Source organism: Pyxicephalus adspersus, chromosome 10 (assembly GCF_032062135.1).
Source record: "Pyxicephalus adspersus chromosome 10, UCB_Pads_2.0, whole genome shotgun sequence".
In the NCBI taxonomy this organism is placed as follows: Eukaryota; Metazoa; Chordata; class Amphibia; order Anura; family Pyxicephalidae; genus Pyxicephalus; species Pyxicephalus adspersus.
This window is the reverse complement of record NC_092867.1, coordinates 36286237-36312660: the sequence shown is the minus strand read 5'-3', so window position 1 is coordinate 36312660 and position 26424 is coordinate 36286237. Positions and strand designations below refer to the sequence as shown.

Below are 26424 nucleotides of genomic sequence, written 5' to 3'. Positions count from 1 at the left end.
TATATATATTTTTAATTGGCTTAGTTTATAGTAGAGAACATTCCAATGTCCTTATTTTACTGGGTTGAAGGGCCTTATAGCCCAGACAGAAAACTTGAAGGAGAAAGTTTATATTAACATCTTCTGTGGGAACAATCTTACGTTTTTAAAACAATGTAGTTTGTGGTCAGTTTTAGTATCTGTGGGAACTGGTGTAAATTTGAATCAAAGCAATAAATAAGAAAAAACTAAAGTCCATAACCGCTATCTCATGGCGCTAAATGATGACTTGAAATCATGAAGTCGTGATCTTTTTATGCATACATCTGTAAATATTTACTGCTGTTATTTTTGGAAAAAGTCGTCTGTCCAATTACTGATGCCAAAACATATTTTCCCAGACACCTTACGTGGTCATTACTGAGTGCACCGTTCAAAGATCCTTTTCAGTAAACTGGGCTTAGGCACAATTAACATTTCTATAACATAGCAAACTTCATGAGTTTAGCTCCACTTAAAGGGTAAAAATTAAGGACTAACTCCAGGGAAAATGTATCATTAAAGACAGCAACAAACAGGCTGTGTCCCACTGATATAAGAATCACAAAAGTGAACTTTCCAACCTGCCCAGTAAAGCTTGTACCATTTGGGGTCTGTTTGTTGCAATTGTGTTCACTCCAATAATACGTTGCTCTGTGACTTGTTTTAAAGTCTTGAATCTCGTGTGGTTTTTTTTCATCTGGTTTTCTGGCCTTTTACAACTGTGTCCCAACTGTTTTCGGGAATATTTTGAGGGCCTGCCCTCACCAGCCAGTGCTAAAGCATTTCTCTAAGTCTGTTCTGACCTCTGATTCTGTTCATTTGACCTATATTGGCTTTGGTTCCTGTTTAACTGCCTGTCCTGGCTCTGACTTCTTTATCAATCTGTCTGTTTGTATGCATATCCTGTTTCTTCTGATTTGGCTCCATCTTCTCCTCTCACTGCTGTGTACTGTGACTATGCTTCGTCTCATATAGTTACATAAATAGGTTAAAAAAAATAGACAAGTCCATTGAGTTCAGCTGATAGATTTCCTCCTGTCTATGCTTATCCTGCTTGGAAATCCCATGGGCTACGTTCTGGGAGATGTCTTGCTAAATAAATCTATTCATTAACCGTTCTGGTGAAGACCAAACACTCCAGCTCCCTGCACCATGGTAAAAGCTATTTTCCATTAACTAGCAACATGGTGTGCTCCTATTTGTCTTGTCTTTCCCTGATCCCTCTCTCCTGTGTAACCACACTGTCCCCAGATTTCCATTATTACTCTGGATTTTTACTATAATCCTTTTATCGAGTTCATTTGTCTCAGGAGTTTTCAAGTCAACTACATATGAACATCAGTCCACTACTATTCATTACCCCTATCTAGCTCATCATTACATAACAGCATAGTGAAATTTCTTCTGTTACGTCATGAGACAAAATAAGATGATCCAACAATTGGAGGATTCTATTTTTGATGGCTTCCCATGTACAAGAACCAGTTAAAATAAATGTTGTAATATCGTTTTATTATTGCATTATTGCCTAGAAATGGGTAGGTGAGATATTGTGCTTTTAGAACAATTTTTAGTGCTTCCGGGAATATTATATATATCATACAAATCTGAGCAGTGGGGTATAGAACAGTTCTTCAGTTTCTTAGGGCATACAGAAGGCTTTAAGAAACATGTTCCAAATTTGCAAAGTTGGAAGTTTTGCATGTTTTTTTTCACTTCTTACACTCCCATTGACCTCCAAACATACAACACCCAACAATTTCGACTATACAATATTCAGTAGTACTATAGTACGATATTAAGAAAAATGTGACATTGCCTGGTAGCTGTAAAATGCATTTCCCCATATACACTTGTTAAATGTATGAAATTGCAAAAATTCAATAAAAATCTTCTCTTTGTTCACATTTTCTCTCAAACAGGAATTTTCAGGACAACAGGACTAGTTGCACCAAATCCTTAGTTTGTACTATAAAATGGCCTTATATTCTTAGCCAATATAAGATCATGCAGAAATATCATCATGACTAATGAGTTCCACAAAAAGCCAGGCCATTTGGCTACAGATCTTTTACCAGCTTTATACCTGACATTGTGGTTTAAAAGCATTGTGTTCTTCAAATGTAAAACTCGTCTGTTTGTAGTTAACAAGGTGGAAGATATAGGAATGTAAAGGTATAATTAGTTTGTAATTGTCAGAACTTTATACTTGATTTTATTTCAGCTTTGGCATTGGATACAGATGGATTCCAAATATTAGCATGTTACAAACACCATTTTTAAAAAGGCTGGGTAAAAGAGCTAATGTTTCTCTTTTCTGGTTGATTTAATCCATTATTCTCATTAAAATTGTATCACTTGACACATCATGAACATTTTTGTAGTTTTGTAGGACCTAAGCACCTGCAAACACCTGTTTGGTCTCCTTGGACTTCTTATAGTTGCGTAATGTTTCTCAGAATACTTTTTCACACTTTGCATTCATAAACTAGGATTTATAGTACTTCTGTTGGCTCAGAAAACATAGGGGTGCAAGTGCTTGCTGAATTCAAACACCTGCATTCATGAATATTTTATTTCAGAAATAAAATTAAATGTGGAGAATTGTATTATTATGAAGCCAAATGGTTTTCAAAGTCTTGAGTTAAGAAAGATAACTAAATCATTTTATTCCAACTTTTATTGCTTTCAGCAAACAGTAAAAGCCTGCTTCTCAAGGTGGCAAACTATCACTAAAAACCAACATGCGGCTTACCCAAAGTGCTATCATGCTCTATTCATACAAATAACTCACAAAAAATGTTCTACTTTGATAGCTAGTTTGTAAATCTATAGCTGAAGCTAGGCTATCAAAATTAGCTTCATTTGTTCAGTATGGTGGTAGCCTTCAGAATCATGGACTGCTGATTACGCTGCTCAAAGCATTTGTACTTACTATAAAATAGGAATCAGATTTTCTTTATATTTTATTTGACAATATCAAGGACACTTGGGTTTTTCTATCAAAGATAACTATGACTTATGCAACATCATATTTCAGAAACCAAAACCTTGGGCCAGATGCTGTTATTTGCTTGCATTTGACTTAATTGAGAGCATTATCCAGTTGAAGTAAAAAAAATGTAACCTTGAGATTCAAATACCGACTCAGTACTTTATTTTGTTTTCATACAGGCATAGCTGTAGTGCTCCAACCCAACATAGTCCCTTTTGTTAGTAATGTTCCACTTACCTGCTCCTTGCTAAAGGGCTGGCCTCTCTCCTGTCCCATGCAGGCAGTTCTGACCCGGGCGTGCCTACTCTTGTCTGTGTTAAGAAGTATGTTTTAGCCATCAATCAGATTGAAGTTTTCCTTGAAAGGTAATTGTGATTGACCATATTAATTCACATCAATTAGATCCCATGCATTTCTGCATTTTCCCATGGAATAGTGCTTAAAAATCTTGGCTACACATTCACCTGCAGTTTCCCAATTCAACTCAAATACATTTTGGTTTTACTCAAGATATCATCATACATATGAAAACACTTTGCAATTTTTCAATAACATGGCATACTGTCTGTACTTTCAGTTAGGTCTGGTGTGAACAAAGCTGTGGACTAGGACCACAGAAGTGCCAAGAAAATTGGTGGCGCCCAAAGCTTATGATGCTCCAAAAGTGTATAAAAATGGTTTCCTCCTTTTGTCCATCAACATCCAGTCTATGTTGTTCCTCTTTCTTTGAGTAATCAGATCCAAGACAGAACTAGTGCAAGGTACTTACAATGTTACTCAGTATTTTACACACATAGACAGCCTTAGGAACAACTGTAGAGTTTGGCTTGGGAAAAATTGTAGCCCATGGCCATTTGGTTTGAAAACAGCACTTTTCTACAAATTAAGCAGACCATGAAAACTAGCATGAAGCCTATGTGATTTTTGTGAAAATGATTTTTACTTTTTAGTAGAGTTGGTATAGCAGCTGTTTTTATGTTGTTGTAACTCTTGCACTGTAATGTAGGTAGGCCATCCAAGAGACGTGCGTATTAAACAGTGCTCGTGTTTAGTGTTTGCTATTTAGGGATCTTGTTAGTTTATAACATTTATTTTTAAGTATGATTACACCACATGATGTTGTGTAATATAATACATGTTTATAAAAGACTCGGTGGCCATTTAAACTCCTGTCCCACAGTCTGTGTGGTTATTGGGGTAGTATTGGGTAAGAGGTACTGACAACAATTCCCAAGTTCTGCATTTTCCTCATTGTTATCATCTTTGAGGCTGATTTGTTTTTGTGAGAAGTTTTTGTCATCTGGATTAAATGTTCTTGATTAATCATTTCCACATTTTTCTATTTCCTCTTGTTTATGTTTGGAAGGGTCTTTGATGCAGATTAGCATTTACTTTAAAGCACATTGGCCAATAGTGATTCTATCTCTGATTTAGTACAGTCATTATGAGTCCATTGCCATTAACATGTTTCTAGTTGTTCCAGTATGGTTCTGATTCTGCCTCTGTGAATCTGTTTTTTGTTGTGTAAATATGGATTCTATTCTCATCCTGTAGAACCTGGTTCTTTGTATTAGTATGGTTCCTATTATCACTCTGTGATCTTGTTTTTCATTGCATTAGTACAGCTTTGATTCTGTGCCTCCATTCCTGTTTCTGATTCTCACTTTCCTTTTTTTATTACAGTTTCAAGAGTAAATACTGTCATTGTATATTTTTTTTTCAAAGTACACATTTGAAAGAGGTGAGTTTGAATTTCCAGTTTAATATCAAGAAGTAAACAAATGACAGCACTTGTTGAGTGTTTCCTTGCAATATTCTCCTTCTCTCTGCTGTTGCCCCCCCCCCCCTATTCACCCCTCCACTGTGTGTTGGTACTGGGCTGAATGATACCAATCATCATTTAAGTCCCCAAGGTTATCCAAGACTAGACCCCTGCACGTTTATTGCTACCCCGCTGCAGAAAACCTATGTTTATATAAGTTATATATGTAAACATTAATACAAAATTTTTGTGGGTGGGGCATGGTGGCAATAAAACCAATCTTAAGTTGGGCGACAGATCTAGCATGGTGACTTTAATATATCCCTTTTTTTTTTTTTTATACTTTTATTGAGTTTAAACAATTCTCAGGTAAACCATAACAGATACATTACAAGGCAATCATTTGGCAGAAAGGTAACAGAAATAAACAGAAAATTTTTTGTGTACCACAATATTCCAAAATTGGCAGTAACATACATTCATTATGTGTCCCTAAAAACAGTGCAATGGAGATGAATGCCAGTTATAAGAACCGTGCTTATCATCCAAATAGTTATAGCCATCAGTATAATTATAGCTAGGAGTGGGTAAGGGAATTACGGGGGAGTGAGGGGGAGGGGAAATATATCATCTTAGCAGGTTCAAGAAATTTTGGTGGAGGGAGAGTCATTCCTCTCCTGGTTGAATAGGAGGGTCACCCTCCAGAACTCTAGTGAGGTACTAGGTGGTTTGATTGAAACACTTGAGATGTACTTTACTGGTTGCATTCAGAGTTTTGATAAAGCTCTCCCAGGTCTCAAAACATTTTGAAGTTTTAGATTCTTTGGAGTAAGAGGCCTCAACCCATTCTATTTTAAACAGATGCTGGAGCTTCGTAAGGAACAGGTGGAGCGAGGGGGAATCTGTGGAAATCCAACAGTGGAGAATGGATTTTCGTTTTGCACCATGAGAGTATCAAATACTGTCTCCAGCCAGCGAACCAAATATTGCCCAAAGGGGTATAAAGAGAATAAAATTAACCAGGTGCCTTTGGATATAATGATCAGCTTGTCTCCAAAAACAAGCCCCCCCCATACAGTCCCAAAAGTTATCGAAAAGATTAGCTTGAGGTACACCACATTTAAGGCAACTGTTTGACTCTGTTAGACCCATATGATACGCTCAGGATGGAGAGATATATGCTCTGTGAAATAATTTGAAAAACTTTTTATGTTAGTGGACCGTGGGCACTGCTTTCCAGGATACTCACGGCATTTGCAACAAGGTTGGTGAGTCCAAATTTGGGAAATGTTGCTGCCAACCCACCAGGCCGGAGGATAGAGTGTCATAATCTATAGTTTCTGTGGGAAATTTGTAAAATTTAGATATCGCTTTAGTAGGGGACCAGGCCGAGAGCAGCATGGTGTCCAGGGGATAATATATCACTTTTATCTTACCTCTTCTGTCTAACCTTTATCGCCTTTTAGCTTGTACACATGTCATAGGATTGTTGCCTAAGACGAACATTTTTGCTCATCTTGGTCCCCCAATGTCATGTGAGTGTGGGTTGATGACCAACGGATCAGGAACCACTGCTGTTCTTTTCTAAGGCTACGTACAAACTTGCAATGGTTCTCGACCTATAATCGGCTAGGGGCGGATATTGAATGAGAATCTGGTGTGTGTACAGCTCCCGTTGCCCATCGTCTGAATGACTGCCCTGGCGGATACACGGACGATGGACGACGAACAATCTTAATCAAAGTGAATGGGGAAAGCGTGCAGCGGGGTGCGGCTCCGTCGTTCTCCCCTCTCCATAGAGTCGAACAGTGCTGTATGTACAGCACTCATTCATGCGTAGTGCAGTAGTATGACGTTGGAAAGGATCGTGAAAGATCCTTTCATACGACAATTATTGCTTGTGTGTATGCAGCCTAAGGGGGAAAGCACAATAGGGCACCAGTTGCTCTTCCACCACCCCTCTCCTCTCTGTTCAGTCCCATGACTGTTGTGTATAAATACTTCTTTACACCACCTTCATGTATAATACACCAGGGAAGCTGCTTAATAGTGCCATACAGGTGCCATCTATACTATGAGTACACCTGTCTGTGTATATTCATGTTCTTCCACCTCTATGTACAATTTGCATTACATCGTTCTTTAGGTCTGTACTATCTATTATCTGATATACTGTGCTTTGAAAGATGATGATGCCATATAAATATTTTTTACCTAACCAATGTTATCCACTTTCTAATGACATTGTGCCTTCACAATGCTCATGGTGGCTAAAGATCAAATGATCAAGCTGGGGCTAAACGAGTTTAAAGGCAATGTTTTTTTAATGGCAACCATTAATTCATCTGTTGGATCACAAAGTGTCTATTATAATACCTCTTATCCAACAGAGTTAAACATCTTCACAGGCCTATCTAAAAAAAAATGTCTATAGTTTAGCTGTGTTTGTAGGCTTTAAAAAATTCCATTCACGGTTTGCACAAAACAATCAATGCCAGAGGACACAAGACAATTGGCCTGGTAGGAGGAAAGTGCAGATGAGAATCTTTATAAAATGAAAAGGAAACGGAAAAACTAAAAAGCAATTCTCAAATGAGTTTATTATTCATGTGTTTGTTCTTAATTTGATATATGGAGATATATATTTTTCACAAGTACACTCAGCTACTAATGAATGATAATGTAAACAAACTCCAACTAGCTTTTACTTTCTCTGCAAAATGTTAATTTAATTTGCATAAAATGGAGCTAGAGAAGGAAACCAGCTGTGGTAAAGCAGTCTCTCTGGAGTGCTTGTCCATTATGATAATTAATACATACAAATATTTGAAATTTAAAGGTGAACATTCCACATTTTCTTTTAGTATTTCATATATGAAGAGCCTCTGGGACCTGTATGCTTTGCCTTCTCTATTTCTTTATTTTAATCTTGAAGGATTGCTGCTGGAACTATTAAACTTTAAACGTTTAAAAGAAAATGGATTTGTGTGCAAAAAGTTAACCTTTTCTAAGGCAAATGTTGGGACCGTCATTGATGTTCCCCTTGATAATTCTAGGTGCTGGGGTATTTATTGCCCTTGCCGTCTGTCTTCCATACTTTCTCAGTCACTCTAGAACAAATGTCAATATTTGAGAAATCAAAATAAAGTTCTAGGGCCTGATTTAGTAAAGCTCTCCAAGGCTGGAGAGGGTACACTTTCATTAACACACCCAACCATAGCCACCACTTGTGGTTCTCTTGTTATTTTCTTGCGCTCTGCAGATCAGCTGAAAGATGGCATTAACTGTCTTCCATGATAGTTCTTCTCTCCAACCCTATCCCCACAGTAATGAACTCTGAATTTCACAATTTCTGTTATCAGACTATATCAGGCTATTACTGATACAGTACATATGACACAACTGGTTACAAGACCAGATAAATGTGAAAGGGATTACCAAAGCTTGTAGTTGTTGATTTAGAACCTCTGGAGCATACTGTTTTCAGCTTCTCAGCTGTTGTGGGCACCAGATGTCTTTTCGAAAGATCATTTTTCTTGGCAAAACATCAAGTAGGTATCCAACATCATCACAGCCTGTTCCATGCATTACATGGATCCTTACCCATGTGTCTTCTATACAAGTACCAGCAACTTTGAAATACATATATATATATATATATATATATATATATTAAAGCAGACAAGTGGGAATGAGTCCTAAATTTACTGCCACAGTAAATTTAGTTTCTACAAAACTGCTCATGATGTCACATATTCAATCAGGACTTCCAAATTATGCAGACACTACACTCCAACATATAAAACTCCACGACAAGTACAGCCTACATGATTGCAGGATAGATATTACTCACAGGTCTTCCGAGCAGTAATCAGAATCATTTGAATAACACTAATAAGTGATTCATACGCAATTAGCGATCTATTCTGGAAGTTCCAAAGGCTTTTACAAAGTGACCTGAAAAACTTTCTATGGAATGATAAGAACCAGTAAATTACATTTTTGTAACACAGAGCAAATACATTTTAAGTCCCTAAATCTGTGTTCTGTTTAACTCTTTCTTAATGTTAAATTATTCAAAAGGAAATAATATGATGTTTGAAATGATTTACTGAATTCTGCCAGTACCTCAATACAACAAATAACTTTTCCTTATTTGAAAGGAGAGGCTACATTATTTATAGAAAGTATTTTTCTCTCATCAGCAGAAATGTTCCACTGTTATTTACTAGGGATATTTGTAAACTTATAAAGAACACATTTTTAAAGCACATATTGCTAAAATTCGGGTACAGGTATCTGAAGTAATATATCTTGTATAAAGTATGTTATTCCTATTCGGTATGAAATATATAGTGTGCACGCTTAATGAACTTAACTGCACCACTCTTTTCTATTAGTAGGTATATATATATATATATATATATATATATATATATATATATATATAATACATGCTATGGTATGTGGGTGCTCCAATTAATTATATGTGGATTACTAGGTCCAAGCAATGAGACCATTTATCATAATAAGCAAGCAAGAGGATCAGTAAACCAGACACTAAGCAGGGGGTAAGCCATAGCTTAGTCAGAAGTAGTGTCAGGCAATTTTTTTTTTTATAACAGTAGGACATAATAAATACATAATAAACTATTTCCTAACCACAAGTGGGAGGAAACAAGGGGCTACTTCTTAAGAAATGAAGGTGCAGCAGATGATTCATTAGATATTTTAAATCACAGGAACTGAATTTGGATCTATTTTTCATCTATTTGTACATATTCCAATATCTATCAGTTTTTACTGGTCATTTTCCTTACTTCTAGACATTTCTATAGAAAATGTAATCTATTTTTTGCTAATTGATACGCATGGAAATATTTTGCTATTATCTATATTTTGTATTCCTTATTGTTTTTGGTATTTTTTTTTTTACATTATTCATATTTATTGATATGCTCTAAAGCAGCCATTCACATTCATTTTATTAGGGGGAACCCTTGAAATAACGGTAATGTCTTGGGAAATCCCTGACAATAATAATATCCACGGCACTCCGTACATTAGCATGAGGGTCAATGGTAAGAATGCCTCATACATTGCTGCCCAGTGGGAAGGATGCCACCCCTACAGATAGACAAAAAGGTCATTATTATCAGTTGTAACTGACCTGAAATGCAGAATTGCTCATTGCTCTAGGAACCCCTAGCAATCTCCATTGAACCCTGGTTGAGAAACACTGCTATATAGTTTAGTGCAGTAAAAAAATTACTTTGTAACTATTTTTTTTGGTACATGATGAAAAGGTGATGCCAACCCAATATTATTTTGTATTTGATAATAAATAAGTTTGGAATACTGCAATCACTGTTTTTCTCTTTATGCATGGCTGTATTATATATATAAAAAATTATATATATATATCCCTATATAGCTAGTTTCATCCATGATACATAGCAACAAACCCAAAAAGTAAGACCAGTGTTTTCATTTCCAGTATTTATCTCAATAATTAACCATAGATCTTTAATCAGGAAAAATGAATGAGCCAACGGTTATACAATGCCAAACGCCTGCTGCTAAAATGATGGCCACATGTTGGCACAGAAGCCTGGAATCCTGAATTCATTCATCTGGGAGACAGGCTCTCAGCTGTCTGGCTGTTCACAGGAGTCAACAGGCCATATTAAATTGAAAGGCTCCCGGACATTACACAAAAAATCTTCAGTATATCAACAATTACATTTTTATTTACCGTAGAACACAAACTCTTAAAACACAGGTATCTAAATGTATACTATTAGTGACTTATTTATGGAGTCATAAGGCAGACTTTGAAGTGTATACAAAAAAAATGTCAAATACAATTCTAGCTTTTATTTATTATACTATGAATGTGACCTCTTTGTAGACACTGACAATGTTTGATTGTTTCCAACTTGGCAGTAAAACCACATCGTTGTCACATCAAGAGACATCAACAGCCTATTTATAAACAAGCTATGTGGCCTTCAATTTAGTTTAAAAAAATCACTTCCAAATTCTTATATCGAAATTTGTAAAACTTTAATTTCCAAATTAGGAAATGGCCTAGTTTGTTACTTTTAGAGGATTTTGTTTATAAAATGATCCCAAAAAGAACTATTTTACATAGAAAAAGTAGTAAACTGAGCTATGTAGTATTAGGCGTAAACTGCTTATGGAATCAGATTTTGTTTAATTTTTAAATATGGAACCTTTAGGAAGTTATTCTTAGTGAAATTGAAAAACATAAGAAATACTGTATATATAACCAATTTCAGGGGTGTTAGTAAAACATAAAACCAAAAAATCTGTACAATTACAACATTAAATATAAAATGTTATTTTGTTGGTATGATTTTCAGAAGGAGTTGGGATTCTTTTATTATTAATATTATTATTAATATTATAAACAGGATTTATATAGCGCCAACATATTATGCAGAGCTGTACTTTAAATAGGGGTTGCAAATGACAGACTAGTACAGACAGGAGGAGGAGGATTCTTTACACAATACATAAATAATATTGTCTTTAAAGATCTAATTTAGTGATTTGCAAATTAAATAAGTAAACAAGAATTTGACTTTTTATCTAAAGTAAGTTGACCTCTGTGTTCAATTCTATTGTCTTTTTAATGTTTCTTAGATTTACATGTGCATGCAATCAAGTTAATGTAAACAAATGTATGTATGTGTTAATGAATTGAAAGCATTGTTTCTATGCATAGATTGTGCAGATTAAAAGCAATAGATTCCAGGCAGCAATGATTGGCACCATATGATCTATGCTGCCTACCCTGGGAAATGGGGATCATGTTTTTGTTTACAGCTAGAATGGGCCACATTTGTACTCAAAATTGTAATTTTGGTAATGGGATTTATTAACTGATTCATTGAATAACAATCCATGTTTTGCTAATGCACATCAAAACTGCATATCAGAGATGTAGCGAGTTGTATAGTGAAATGGATAGATAAAATTCCAACATTTACACCCCACCCAAAACAAAAGCCTTGCTTTAAGGTATATTTGGCCTTTAAGAAACCTATATATGATATTTACAAGCAAGAAAATATGCAGACCTGAAGCCTAATTCTTTATGCACAAATGAGTGTGGTTGTCTGCTAGCCAGATAAATTGGAATACACCCCAATGATATTTTCCCTGCAGCCCTCCAGCTGTTGTCATTTTGCAGACTCGTGGACCACACTAGAAATACGCATCTCTCAAATGGCTATACACCATACACTGAACATTTTATTCGAGGTTAGACATTGCACAAAAATACTGCATTGCTGAGTTTTCCTTGGGAAGAAAAATGTTTTCCAAACTAAATTTTCATTACTGTTGACATTCTGAAACTGAAATGTAAAAAGTTATTATCAAAGTCCATTGTTAAGTGTTTCATCAGAACACAATATAGTTCAAAAGGGTATATTTAGAAGGTCTATGCACAGGGCCATTCTTCGGATCAATCTGTTACTTTCAGTATGGAAAGAATAGAACTAAACTGGCAACACTGATAGGGTCGTCAGCTGAAACTTGCTGTACATGGACATTTTTGTAGATTGGTATTGTGGATATCCTTCCATAATCTAAAGTCAGTTGAAGAATATATTTACTAATTAGTATTTACACATATGAAAATTGCAAATTGTCTGCTCCATGGTTAAAGTACTGTATATGTAAAATGTGCAATGTTTTGTTCCCCTTTGATTTGATGATTATATTGTTATAGGCATTTTATTATATCATTTTCAAATGCAAAAAAAAAATTATATAATGCTAGAAAACTAATGATAACTGCCTATGCTCTCTTCCTGTTCTTAATGTTATATCATTAGGAAGTTGTTGGCCAGTGACACACAGCATTAGAATTCTATTCCCAGACAACATTGTCCTATTGTATACTAAAACCAAAGAAGGGTGAGCCCTGTATCTGATGCCCAAACCTCTAAGTAAGTGCAATCAAAGACAATAAAGCTCATATAATAAATTTAAGATGAGTACGGTAGTAGGGGTCTTAAATTTGGTCAAAATTAAAACCCCTACTACCATACCCATTGAAAGCCTTGGTTCTGCCATACCTTCATGAAACCCCTAATACCACCCACACTCTCTGCCCCTCTTAGCCTGCCACTTCCTTTGCTGTTCTCTCTCTGTCTAAACCAGCACTAAAATTGGGCAGGTGATGGATCCTAAGAGGGTTAATGTCACCTCCTTGGTCATATGACCAGTGCTTAGGCTCAGTGATTGCAAGATGGACTTTTGAGGAAGACAGGAGTGGCAAGTATACCTTACATTCATATACCATACATTTTGGAAGTAGCTGGGGTGAGTATACAATGTGCAAATTTCCTGGCTTACAGCAAGTCTGAGCCCAAAAAGTACATAGGGGTCTTTGTATGAGATTACAACTACAGCTAGTATTTGTTGCATTTTCTGCTGCTGAACTTTCCATTGCTGTTCATGTCAAATAAAATGATCCTCGTTATACATTGTAATTATGTGCTTATGACAACAAAATTTCACATCTGTGTATCAAAAGGTTATGTTTTGTTGTCAGGTTTGGCAGGAAGCCACCGATGTAAGGTAGATATTTTACTCCCAAAAAGAAGAGTGCCTTGTAATTATCCTAGGAAATCACTTGTGTAAGCCAATACGCTATACTGATTTTTAGCAAATACAGACAGATGCATTTGAATATTCTCAAAATACTTTTTCCTCAAATCTCTCTACAACACTAAAAGCATATAACAAGCATATGTTTCCATTCAGCGATGCCTTTCTGTCTGCTGTTTCCTTATTGCAATGTCTAGAATGTTCTATAACCTGTAAGTGGGAAGAACCTCATCTGATTGTTAATATCACGAACACCACTAACCGTGTCCATCCGTTGGCTTCTCACCAAAAAAATGACTATATTAGTGAATACCCAGCCCTTACCAGTGAAGGGCACACATGACCCCCATCTGCTTTAATATAATACAGTGATTTTTGTCAATCACTGGTGTAGGAGAAAACATTTTAGCCAGTTAGCTCAAGCACCTTCACATGCTCTAATATATGGATCAGTAGAGGTGTCTCAGTACAATGGTGTGCGTGTCATGTGTATGACCCATAGGGCATATTTTGCATATTTTGGTTATCCACATTGGAACCAAGGGGGCTATAACATAAGTGATCTTATGGTCTTCCTAGCCTTACCTGACTATTGGCTTTGGGTGGTTTCTGTTGACCTTCCCTACTTCCTGACTTGATTGTCAAATATCCTTCAAGATATGCTTAGATTTAAGATCTTCTGTTACTGACCACAGTCTACTCACCCGATTTTCTTGTTTTGTATTAAACTGCTCACAAGTTACTATTCCTGGTTATCCACTTGACTTTATTTTTATTAGTTTCCATACTTCCCTGACTATTCACTGCTAATTTGAATGCTCCCTGGAAAATGTTCTTCTATGTTGGGTTCTGTTCCTGTGCATCTGTCAATGTCCAACCTCTGATGTCCATCTGGTCAGTGGAAGACTCCTGAGCTATGAGCTTTGCATTTCAAACACCCTACAGCATTCAGAACTCGTGCAGGATTTATATAGCGCCAACATATTATGCAGGACTGTACATTACTATCAGGTTAATTTGGGTTTGTGGTCAGATGATACCAGGTCCTAGTGCTCATATTAGCCTTCAAAAATTAATATATTTGCTGGATCGACAAGTTTCTCCCATGATAGTCTATCTTGTCCAGTCTTGGAGAGCTTTAATAAATCAGACCCTATGTTTGGACATTAAAGCAATAGCTTACATTATGATAAATGTTAATTCTTTTTTTTGTGGACACAAATCTAGCACACCTGTTCAGATAGAGGTGGATGTGCAGCTTGGTGGCAGAAGGTCTACTGTAATAGTGACTAGCTGAAATCCCCTGCCTTTTAACATTTCTTACCAACAAGCCTAAGGGAATAATAAAGCTAAATGTTTTCCAGGTCTCTTACCAGAACTGCATTTAACATAATTAGTTCCACATTCAGGTTCTTAAGAATGAATCAAAAACCTAATTAATTTACCCATGCTCCATTTAGGACATGCAAAAAAATAAAAACATGCATTGTCAGCTTATTTTACAGATAACAGTTTAATCTTCAGCACCAATGCAACTGATTATATATTAGCCATATAATAAACTTAAACTTTATGGCAAGCATTCATTTACAACTGAACATATGAAAGAGACATAATAACAAATATTAAGTATGTAATAACCCACAAACATGAAAAGCGTGCAGACGTTTGGACGGTCTGTAAATAATGCTCTATTTGAGTAAAGGAAAAATGATAAATATGATATTTACACATGCGATGGATATATGTTTAATCACCCTGAGAAGATTATGAAAATAAATGCACCAAATTATGGAGATATTTTTATCTAATAACAAATATCCATCCTGGAAATTAAATTATTTCATAAATGGTATTTATCAAAAGTATACATACAAACATAGATAGGAACAAGGAACCAATGTTCCAATCAACAAAAACAATGATCAAATATCACTGAAGTTTTGATACAGGGACCATAACCAATCATTTAATTGATATGTTAGATTGCTTAGCCTGCCAAAATGTATTGATGAAATCTTGTATTCCAGTCTCTTTTTTGTATTACACATTTCACACAACAACACCCACATCTTCAGGCTCCAAGAATCCATTATATTATCAATGATGAAGTCTCAAGTTTTTTCCAAAAATGAAGATGTAAATATCTTGGAAATGGTACATAAAAGTATCTGAGGAGCTTCATCTTGGACGTGGGGGAAAGATAAAACAGTCTCAAGTAATCTCTTGCCTAGTAGGCAGAATTCACCTCTGCTTCAATGAAGCTTTCTGATGGTGACCAGACCAGCCAAGCAGACGGACGGAGTGGCATATACAAGAGTTCACTTGGAAAGTAAAAAAAGGAATGCCTAGAGTGCCAGGTTTAGCCAGAAATGCCTTGGACAAAAAAGCAATACATGTATATACTCTGTCTGTACATTTGTGTGGATGTAGGCATTTCTAAATAATTCTTGATGAGGGAGATATATAGAAAACCCATCACTAACTCTCGGAGCTTGAATGTCTTTTCTAGGTCAGTAACTTGCAAGTAGTGAAGACAAAATAAGGATATTTTTGAACTTGCATGCACCTTCAAAAATATCAGGAATGCTAGCTTTTTTTTCTTTCCCATACCGGTTTCTCTTTAAAATATTAAAATTCACGTTGTATACATTCTGTTGAAGCATCTGTTCCTGCAACTATAAATCACAGATCTAGATCTCTAGTATTCTACAAACATGTCCCATCTAATGGATTAGGTTTATAACTGCCCTTGTGTGATCCACAGGTGTGTGCCCATGACATTGAGTCACTTTGAATATTACTAATTCCTAGGGAATTGCAGTCCTGTAAACAGAATTCATACCTGTGTTTGATTGCCCCGAGCAGAAACCTTTTCTCCGAGGTTCCCAGGATCCTATTATTGACTTTGCTCCTCTTCTTATGATCCTTTTTTTTATTCCCAGTAAGTAATTGGCTGCACACTTATCCAAATGTATGTTACCCAAGAAATGAGACAAATTTCTCCAAAGTGAAAACAAATCACCCAAGAAAGTTGTTCCCAGAGGAAGTACCCCTGGAGGCCCCATTGGAAGATTTCCCATCACATTGCTCTGATTATAACTCAAAATGTTGGATTTCTGTTCACTTTTTGTCTTGTGAACAAAGGTCGGCAGGACAAATAGGAGGGTAAATTTCTTCAGCAGGGATGCATACAACAATACAACCTAACCCAGCCTTTCTTGATCTTTCAACATAGGGGAACTCTTATTTTCAGGTCTTGGGAAACCCCTGCTATAATCATTATATCCAAAGCTCACAGTACATTACTGTGGTGGTCAGTAGGAATAATGTCACCCTTACAGATAGTTAAAAAGATCATTGGTGTCACTGATATAATAAGACGGGATTGTTCATTGCTCAAGGAACCCCTAGCAACCTCTGGGGAACCCTGATTTAGAAACACTGGTTTAACCTTTTCCTATATTATCCAAAACTGTAAAAAACAACAACTTTGCGTTTATTTTAATGTTGGCATCTATTTGTACTTTTTGACCATATATGGGTAGCTTAAAAATATATTCTGATATCCATTAATAAACACCTTCAACAATCTCAACCTACATATATCTAAATGAAACCTTACAACTACTTCTAGTGTGGAAGAACGTGTGACCTTCTACCATTCCACTCGTAATGCAGCACCTGCCCTTGCGTGTCGGATCACCAGGCCTAAATACTATCACATGGGGAAGGAAGATGATTATTATTACCCTGTGAAAACTCTGCCACAGATAAAACATGAAGTTTACAAAAGAATTACAGTAAAATCTTTGGCAAGTAAACCAGGTAGTGGAGAATTATAGAAAAGATTGGTATCACTGGCTGTGGTGTGCTCTATTAGGAGAACCTGTCACTTTCCAATCAGATATCTTTAAATTACAAACAAATTATTTCTTTTTGTGTCATGTAAATAAATCTGTCCTTGTTTAAAAAAGAGCTGACGTTAAACATAGTTTAAAAAAACACTGATATATATATATAACGTGACATTGTACGTTTCTATCATGTAGTCATGTTAAATCCAATCAACATAAAATGCGTAAGATTATTGGAAGTGTCTATTTACTTTCCTAAATGATTGAGTGCAATGAACGTGAAATATGTATTTAAATAATCAATAGTCTCAGACCCATGGTTATGCATCTTAACGTTTGGCCTCTTTACCAGAAAGCAGCACGACTTCTGTAATGGAACATCAGTTTTCTGCTGAGCAGCTTTGTTCATTAATGAAGTCTTACTAAATAAAATTACTATTCATGCCAGGGGTCTATTTAATTTAATGGTGCTTTCCCGCCTCCATAATATAAAGCCCTCGGGAGATGGAATTCTACTCTGCCCCTCTTAGATTGTGTCATACAATTGTTTAGACAGGTGCCATATATATTTATAGAATCGCCGGAGCACATGGAATAAGAGAAAATTTCATGGATATAAAACTAGAACGTAATCGTTTTCCTGCGCAGATGGAATAAATCTTTCCATAAGCCCTAATGTATCTTTGTAGTCAACAACAGACAATTTCCTCTGTAAATATGAAAAAGGTTAAAATCACATATCATAGCTGTAACATTATCAGGCTGTGTGGTCTTCTGGATATATAAAGTAAGCAGAGAAAAGGGATGATGATATGTTGTATGTATCATATGTTATTATCAGTTAACCCATTGTACAATGCCACATTTTCATACCCATCCAACATTGTCAAAATTAGGACATCTTGTTCAATATATTACAACCTCTACTTAACAACCTTCCTCCTATTTACTATATAGAAAACATTTAAAACAGATCCCCAGTCAAATTTTAGGGTTCCCTATTTACTGACCACCAGTTGCTTATACAATAAAAAGTAAAATAAAAAGATATTTTTATCTGATTCGTTTCATCCAGATTATGTTAAAAAGAACATAGGTACAAAATCACTATACATGCCTTCTAAGGGGAATATTTATGAACTTTGTTCATTTGTCAAATCCTTAAAAATCCGTAAATTGGAGCACAGATATTCCGGGGATGCCTACGTCATGCATCCTGGGAGGCTCTCGCTGCTCCTTCAGCGCATGCCTTGACCTTGGGCATGTGCAGAAGGGGCATTTTTCCACCAAAGGGAAATGGGTGCCAATCTCATGCATGCCCTTATTTTTCCTCTTCACAGCGGCTACATCACCCGATCTTGCACCTACGCAGTGTGAGATCAGTTGACGGAGAAAGAAGACAGAAGATGCCGACGCTTGGCACTTTCTCTGTGCCAGGACAAAGAATATTTCCAGAACGACACGGGGCCGGATCATGAGAAGGACCAGCGCCATAGAGGGATCTTCAGGATTAAGGGTAGGTGTATTTTTTTTATTTTTAGTTTCACTCTGCTTTAAGAAAAATGAATGTCAAATATTTGCTACGTCATTATAACTTTTAAGAACAGAATCCTGTTTACAATGAAATGGTATATCCAATTTACTATCTTCTGCATTCTGTACTAATCAGAAGTTTCTTCTTTTCTTCCAATCGGTGTCCTGTTCTATGCTTCTGAACAATGAGTATCATATGCCAGATAGTGGGTCAACAGTACCAGACAGGAATCTTCTAATGTACTTTGTGACCAACAATAGAGTTTGAAAAATACTCAAGGATGCCTATTTGTCCATGACACAGTATTACATTTTCTCCCATCGCTCCTCTAAAACAAACAGGCTGTGATAGCACATTCTCTAATAATTTGAGGTTTAAGACTTGGTGATCTGCACTGGAGACCTGGGCGGGTGCTGCAGGTGCCAAGGCTCAAAACATTTCATTAATGCTGCTGTCTTATTAACAGTACTAAAACAGTACAATGTTTTATGTGTCAAAAGTACCCCAAACACCAATTACCTGGAGGGATAGTACAACCTACTGCCATCATGAAAGTAGAACTTATGGATTCTTTACTGATGGATTGCCTAATACTCTCAATGCGTGTCAGCAAAGGGAAAGGCTTGGTGCCCCCTACAGTAGGTGTCTCAAAACCTTTCCCTTGCTAACACCCTGTCCTGGGCACTGGCTAGAACAGAGGAACCCATCGACAAAAGATCTAGAGGGCAGGGCAAAACCTAAAGGAACCTCATTCACTCTCCTGGTCAGCATACTGGTATCAACATAGCAGGAGGTCACATGCTAGCTACTCCATTGGGTTTAGAAAATTTATTTCTGCAGATGGGAGGTACTCCTTTTAAATTTTTTTAATTAAAAGTTCAACAAAGTGCTGAGATTTGAGTTAAAACACATAAGTATTTTTGCACTTATCCAAGTATTGATGATTGTTTAAATATCACCTTACTTAGGACATATTGGCAAGTAATATACAAGGAACTGGTTGGAGAAAGTTGTAAATAGTTTCTGGCACCGTATTTAATGAACATGAGCTGAGTGGGTTTTATCATTAACATGACCTTCATCTTTATTCCACAGTAATCAAGGTTTTGCTTCAAGGGATGTTTGGCTCTTATTGTCACTTATTATTTGGTACCGACAAGTGGTTTATTTAATTAGAACTGTCCATTTACAATAGATCTATTCAATCTGAATAGCTGATAGTGGTGAATTAAACTGACAGTCAGTGATAATTAACCTGAACTAAAATAACTGTTTATTAACTGGGAGCTGTTTACACATTCACTTTTGGATGATTGTTCTTATGGAGTGACTCCTCTCCTCTCACCTCTTCTGCAGAAGTGATTACATTCCGTCACAGCCAGCATTTGCTCCCAGCTGTCTACATGTCTTATTTCAGCATCTTCCCCCATCTCCAGCTTCCAGGCAGGCCATATAATTTATAGTGTTTGTTGGTTGTAAATCTTCCTGCAAAGGCCTGCATTGAAATGCTGAGTGAGTCAATCACTAATTGGATATCTCATATATCTTGGAATAATCTATTCTTATCATCTGCTTGCTGTTCTGCACTTCACTGCCATCAATTCCATCTGATTATTTTGATTGATGAATTCATTAGGGCTGTAATCGTATACTAAGAGCACAGAAACTTCTGTATGAAGTTTCCAACAGGAGGGAGGCAAGTCAGGAAAAAATCAATTCTTTCCAGGGGAACAGCAGTTTTCATCTTGAAATTGTGAATGTGAAGCAAAGGGAGGAGGGGATAGTATTGCCTAGAGGATATTGGCTGCCTTTCTATGCAGCTTGTTCTAACACTGAGATCACAGAATGGACTTTTCCTTAGAGAGGAGATGTGAGAAGGCTAATTGCATATAATACCGGAGTAATCACTACATCCCAGTGTAGCTAAAGGTTTCCATTCTCCAGGACAGAAGATAAAGCATACATAGTGACATGTACTTGCTGTTATTACATATTGCATTGCATGGTGTCCTGTTGCATTGCTGATATCTATTATTTTCCATCCTTTCTGATCCAATAGATTTATGAATTATTTGGAAATATGCAACCCTACCCGCTGTTCATACTGATGGTTTTTTGTATTATCTGTTAGCATCTTAAAGCAATTTGTGAATCCGTGATGATATGGAAACAGTGATGGAATATTGAAAAATAATGGCTTGGTATAGAAAAAGGAGAAATAAATTATTAATATCTTCTCCGCCCTTTTTTACCTGAGTCACAGAACATAGGATATTGTATATTACCAAAATAAAACATGCAGGCGGGTAAAATATGCAGACTCCAACCGGCCAGTTTCTTCCCTCTTAAATGATGGGCCACCCAAATTAGGCAAAGTTTTAACATTTCCAGCAAGTTTTAGTTCTGTTCCCATAAAAAAACCTATGATCTATTGCCATGCTGGGCTGCCTTAATAGCTAACTTGAATTAGAAAAGGCCAGGCAAGCTTAAACAATACCAGGATGTGACAACATTATGTTATTATATTGCAGTCAAGAGATATTGTTATTATTATTATACAGTATTTATATAGTGCCATCATATTACGCAGCACTGTACAAAGTTCATAGTCGTGTCACTAACTGTCCCTCAAAGGGTCTCACAATCTAATGTCCCTACTATAGTCATATGTGGTTATTGTAATCTAAGATCAATTTTTTTTTTTTTTTTTTAGGGGGAAGCCAATTAACGTAACTGCATGTTTTTTTGGGATGTGGGAGGAAACCGGAGTACCCGGAGGAAACCCACGCAGACACGGGGAGAACCTGCAAACTCCATGCAGATAGTGTCCTGGGTGGGATTCGAACCCAGGACCTAGCGCTGCAAAGGCTGGAGTGCTAATCCCTGAGCCACCGTGCTGATATGTATTATGAATCTGTTTTCTGTATTTAAAAATGACCAAAAATAAAATGTTTTATTATTTTTAGGTTAATTAAATAATACCTGAATAATATATAATAATTATTTATCTGCATTGCTTAAAAAAATTGACTGTGTTCAGTAGCTTAATCTAAAATTTACACACACAAGAGAAGTAAGTTAGTTACTAGCCTATGTTACCTTTAGAAGCTCCATCCAATTCTTTAACTTTACGCTGAAACGAAGCAATGCTTATTGTGCATTAAGTTTCTTGGTGTTCTGGGAATCCTATGTAATGGGTTGTAATTTATATATTGCTGTGTTAATGACATATGACCATGGTAGGGACATTAGATTGTGAGCCCTTTGAGGCACATTTAGTGATATAGCAGTAAATACATATATAAAAACATCACTTTAAAGCTTAAAGCCATTACTTTCTGCCACTGAGAACAACAAATCAGTATTCAGTTATAGCACTCACCAGATAAAAACATAGCTTTAAACACTATATATAACTGCTATATATATAACTGCTGTTGCCTATTGAGAGTTATCATTTTCACATTTATGATAAATAGTGTAATTTTGGTAAAGTGCTTTTTAAGGGTGCAATAGATTTAATGCAAAACTAAACTCACATCATCCACTCCTGTGCTGGTATCAACACAAGTAGCTTAGTGTACATTCTATAGTCAGGTTGTTTTTTTTATATGATTGTACTTTGTCTCTTCTGCAATGAAACAATCAAACTTTATCTGCATGCTGGGATTTTTGTTTATGAATGGCTCTTGAATGTAGGGAAACCCTTTTTAGGTATCCTAGACACAGTACTGGGTCAAGGTGTTAAAGTGATAGCTCAGTCCTGTATATCAGGGGTCCCCAACCTCAGGTCTGTGGCCTATGGCCGGTGTACCCCCCAGTGGGGTCGGGAGAAGCACACCGTTTGGGGGGGTGCATTGGTTAGAGCTGCGGACCAGGTCTCAGGTACGCATAGCAGGCTCAGGGCGGGTTGTGTTCCTGGACACAACCCACCCACTCTCCCATCGCAGGCTCAGGCCTGGCATAATGACGTCACTCCGAGGGGAGGTTTCTTCCCCTTTGAGTGACACCCGGCTCCCAGCACATGCGCGGTCAGGAGTCTTTGAGCTTCGTGGTCCGCAGGCTCAAAAAGTTTGGGGACCACTGATGTGGCCGCCCTTTGTAATCATCAGGGCCCTGTGATGTGCTTTTTTATCAGGAGCACACAAATCTCCTAATACAGAGAACTCCAATTATTTAATGGAATAAAACATGTAAAGCAACAATACACACATAACTATCAAGTGCATAGAACCCTGAACTCTATCAACGAAATTACTGCAATCTTCAAATAAAGAAAAAATAGACTTTTAGGTTGTAAGAAACCTAAACCACTCAATCAGGTGACATCAAATTTCCACGACGGTGAAATATGGCTGATGGGAAAATAATACAATAATTCCTACCAATGACTGGGTCCTTATGTGCAGGCCATAAACACAGAAGTGACCTCTTATATGTAATGTAAAGGAAAGGGAGATATTTTAAGTCTCAAGGTGTTTTGTTTCTGTGATAAATGATATCACTTTTAGAGTGTGATATTTGGCATATGTCATCTCATACAAAGATTACATGATTGAAAGTTTCTAAAACTGTTCCTAGTGCCCATAAAATAAAACATTTCCATTGAACTTAACTGGTTATTTAACTAAGTAAATGTTTATCTTGTTAAGTAAACATTCTGTACTCCAATACTTTGGTAAATTATTCTCAAAGACTTGCAAGGAGATAAAAAAGCAGAGAAACACAGCTACTGTGCAGCATCACTAAATGGGAAGCATAGCTTACATATGTAACAGATATGGGTGCCCCATGTACACATATAAGTTATACACCAACACAAGAATTATTTGAATTGTTATATCCTATCCTATACTCTTTGTATAAGAAGAATACTGGTACATAGAACTGAGTTTTAGTTTCTCTATTAGTTTCCGCCTATTACAGGATTACATTTTTAAAACATTAAATATAAAGTGCAATAGTTTAGGAGGAAGTGATAAATGAATAATAATATACAACATTATTATTAATACACAATATTTTTATTTTAAAAATAAAAGGAATTTAATAATTTCAAATGTTTAAAATGACTGACTCATTGGAAGGATTGCGTAGTAATGCATGTGGTGGCGGGTAGGTTTAATGTTTTGCACCTCCCACATAACCCAGGAACACATACATTAAGCATTGCCTCCAGGATGACTAGCCCCCACAGGTTGTACTGGGGAGGAGGAAAAGTTACCAAAAGGAAAAGAAAGTGAACAGAGAGACGAAACTGCAGACTCTGCTTCTTCTATTCTGTACATGGCCCTGCAAGGGTAACAAGAGGAGAATCAAAGGTCCAGGGGTAGGGAAATGGGTGATGAACAGGTTCTGGCTGGCAGGGGTGTTGGCACACAGAGTCAAGGGTTCTGGGGGGTAGGCAGGGAGGTTCAGAGACAGTGGTACAGGATGTTAGGGATGTTAAATAACAGACTGATACAATGTCAGAGCATCACCAATACTGGGTTTTTCATAGGCCTAAATTTAACCATTTACTACTAATAATAAAAAAGCTAAAGTTTAATTGCAAGTCTGAAGATAGGCTTTTCCACCTAACAATACCCGTAATCTTGTCGGCACCTACTGATCTATAATAAATGCCAGGATATGGGGTTGGTTAGTTAGCACACAAAAGTTTAAGCTATTTTAAAGTATATTAGGCTTTTAAACTTGTTTGTTTATATGATGTAGGGTTTAACAAAACACATGTACAATAGGTGCCAAAGAACTCTGCTTATGAACACTGCGGTGTACCATAATGCAAGGCCTTCTGCCTAAAATATAAATAAAGGAATGGGTCTGTTTTCCTTATTTGCTATGTAGACCCCCACAGATGACTTTTGGGCCAGAGGACTGATCTGTCTCCCAGCATGAATAGATAGAGAACTGGAGCATTAAGCTCCTATGATCTACACACATACCATGGCAAAGGAAGCATCCCACCCTCCCATCCAATGAATGTGCTATTTGAGCTGCAAATTGGAGACGATTTCACGAAACCCAGGTCTGCTATGGGGTTAGTGGAGGTTTTTTTTAAATAACCCGAAATGGTGCCAATATCTAGTGCATATACAGCTGTGGCATTCAAATATTGACCAGAGCCATCCACAACAGCTAACTCCAGCATTGGGCACATCCATAGAATGTCAGTATATGTTACTATCGGACTACATGTCCTTCTAAATTTTGGCCCCATTACCTTACACCACCTTGGCATTTGCTGTGGCTCTCTGGCATGGCATCTCAACTCACCGACCCCCTTGTCAACCTTTGTTGTTGGAGGACTGCATCTGGATAGCTAACAGCTTCTTGTAGAGGCACCACTTGCCTATGTGCTACAACCACACCCCACAATACCAAGGAAGCAATCTTATCCATCACCACTGTGCTTGCACACACAATTCTAACATTGTCAGGCTATTAAAAAATAATCCACTAATGGCAGTTTCCTGCAATAGAAGATGTATTATGCTCCCCTTTCCTGGCCCAAATCCTGTTGCCTACCTGTTTTTTTAAGCTCTTGAACACAGCAGTGACATTGGGGTTGGAGAATGGACATGGTGGTGGGACATGGTGTACCAGTACATGGTGGCGGGCAGAGAAAATCAACACTCCGGTAAATGTGAAATGGCAGATTCTAACATGCTGCTGGCAAGGAATGGAGTGAAGGTAGATGATTCAGGCCATCAGAGGGTTGAGTATAATACTGCTGCTAATACGGAAAAGTTCCATTAGGAATTTCTTTTTACCCTGACGTAGGAGTTATGGTTTATATGACATAGTCAATGTCAAGAGGTCTACAGTATCCTCCTCCACAAAGTTTTTAATTTATCGTGTAGACGTAAATGCTGTATGTGTCACACTTCTGATCCAATTATTCTCATGTCCATGTTATAATTTTAGTTCTGAACTTTTCTGTCTGCAAATGTTTTCGTCCTCATTTACCATAATAAATGAGGACAAAATAATTCCATAATATATGTATTTTTCATGCCTTGCTATCTGACTTTTTATAGAAGTTTATTTAAATCTGATAAATTAAGTATGAGTCATTATATGCATTCTATAACTCTTTATATATTTATTCTTAAAATTACTTGGTATTGCCAAAAGATAATTTACAGCAGTACTTTTATTGCACATTTCTGCCATTGCCTGCTTCTAAAAATAAATGCAAATGAAAATGTGGATTTTATAAATATCTGTGATGAAGCAGACGCTTGTGATATTTGTGTTATTTGTCTAGCACTGTATTTTTTTAATTTAAATGCTGGCATATATTTTGTTTGTGGTCGTTTTGAACAAGATGCACTAAATATACATATGATGTGCAATGTAAATAAAATGAAAACATACACCGTAGGTCAGCAATTCTCAACCAAGATCCCTGGAAATCTTAGGTTCGTTCAGAAGTTGCAGGGGTTCTTTGAGCTATGGCTGACTGACCTACCATAATATTGAAACTGCATGAAACCAAAAAAACTTTTTAGCATTCTTCTCCCTGGTTACCAATGCAAACAGCATTTTTTTCAATTGATTGATTTTAGTAGGGGCTCGCTAATATCTGAAAATTATTTTAGGGTTC

At 36.7% G+C, this 26424-nt stretch overlaps 1 long non-coding RNA gene across 1 annotated transcript in view; it reads left to right on the top strand.

Moving 5' to 3' along the window:
* LOC140340126 (uncharacterized) overlaps nt 1-22137 on the top strand; it is a 49990-nt gene extending 27853 nt beyond the window's left edge. Inside the window, exons 3-4 of the long non-coding RNA XR_011922594.1 lie at nt 18622-18797; nt 21529-22137. This is a non-coding gene — a long non-coding RNA (uncharacterized lncRNA). The remainder of the gene's footprint in view (nt 1-18621; nt 18798-21528) is intronic.
* Nucleotides 22138-26424: the final 4287 nt, after the last annotated feature.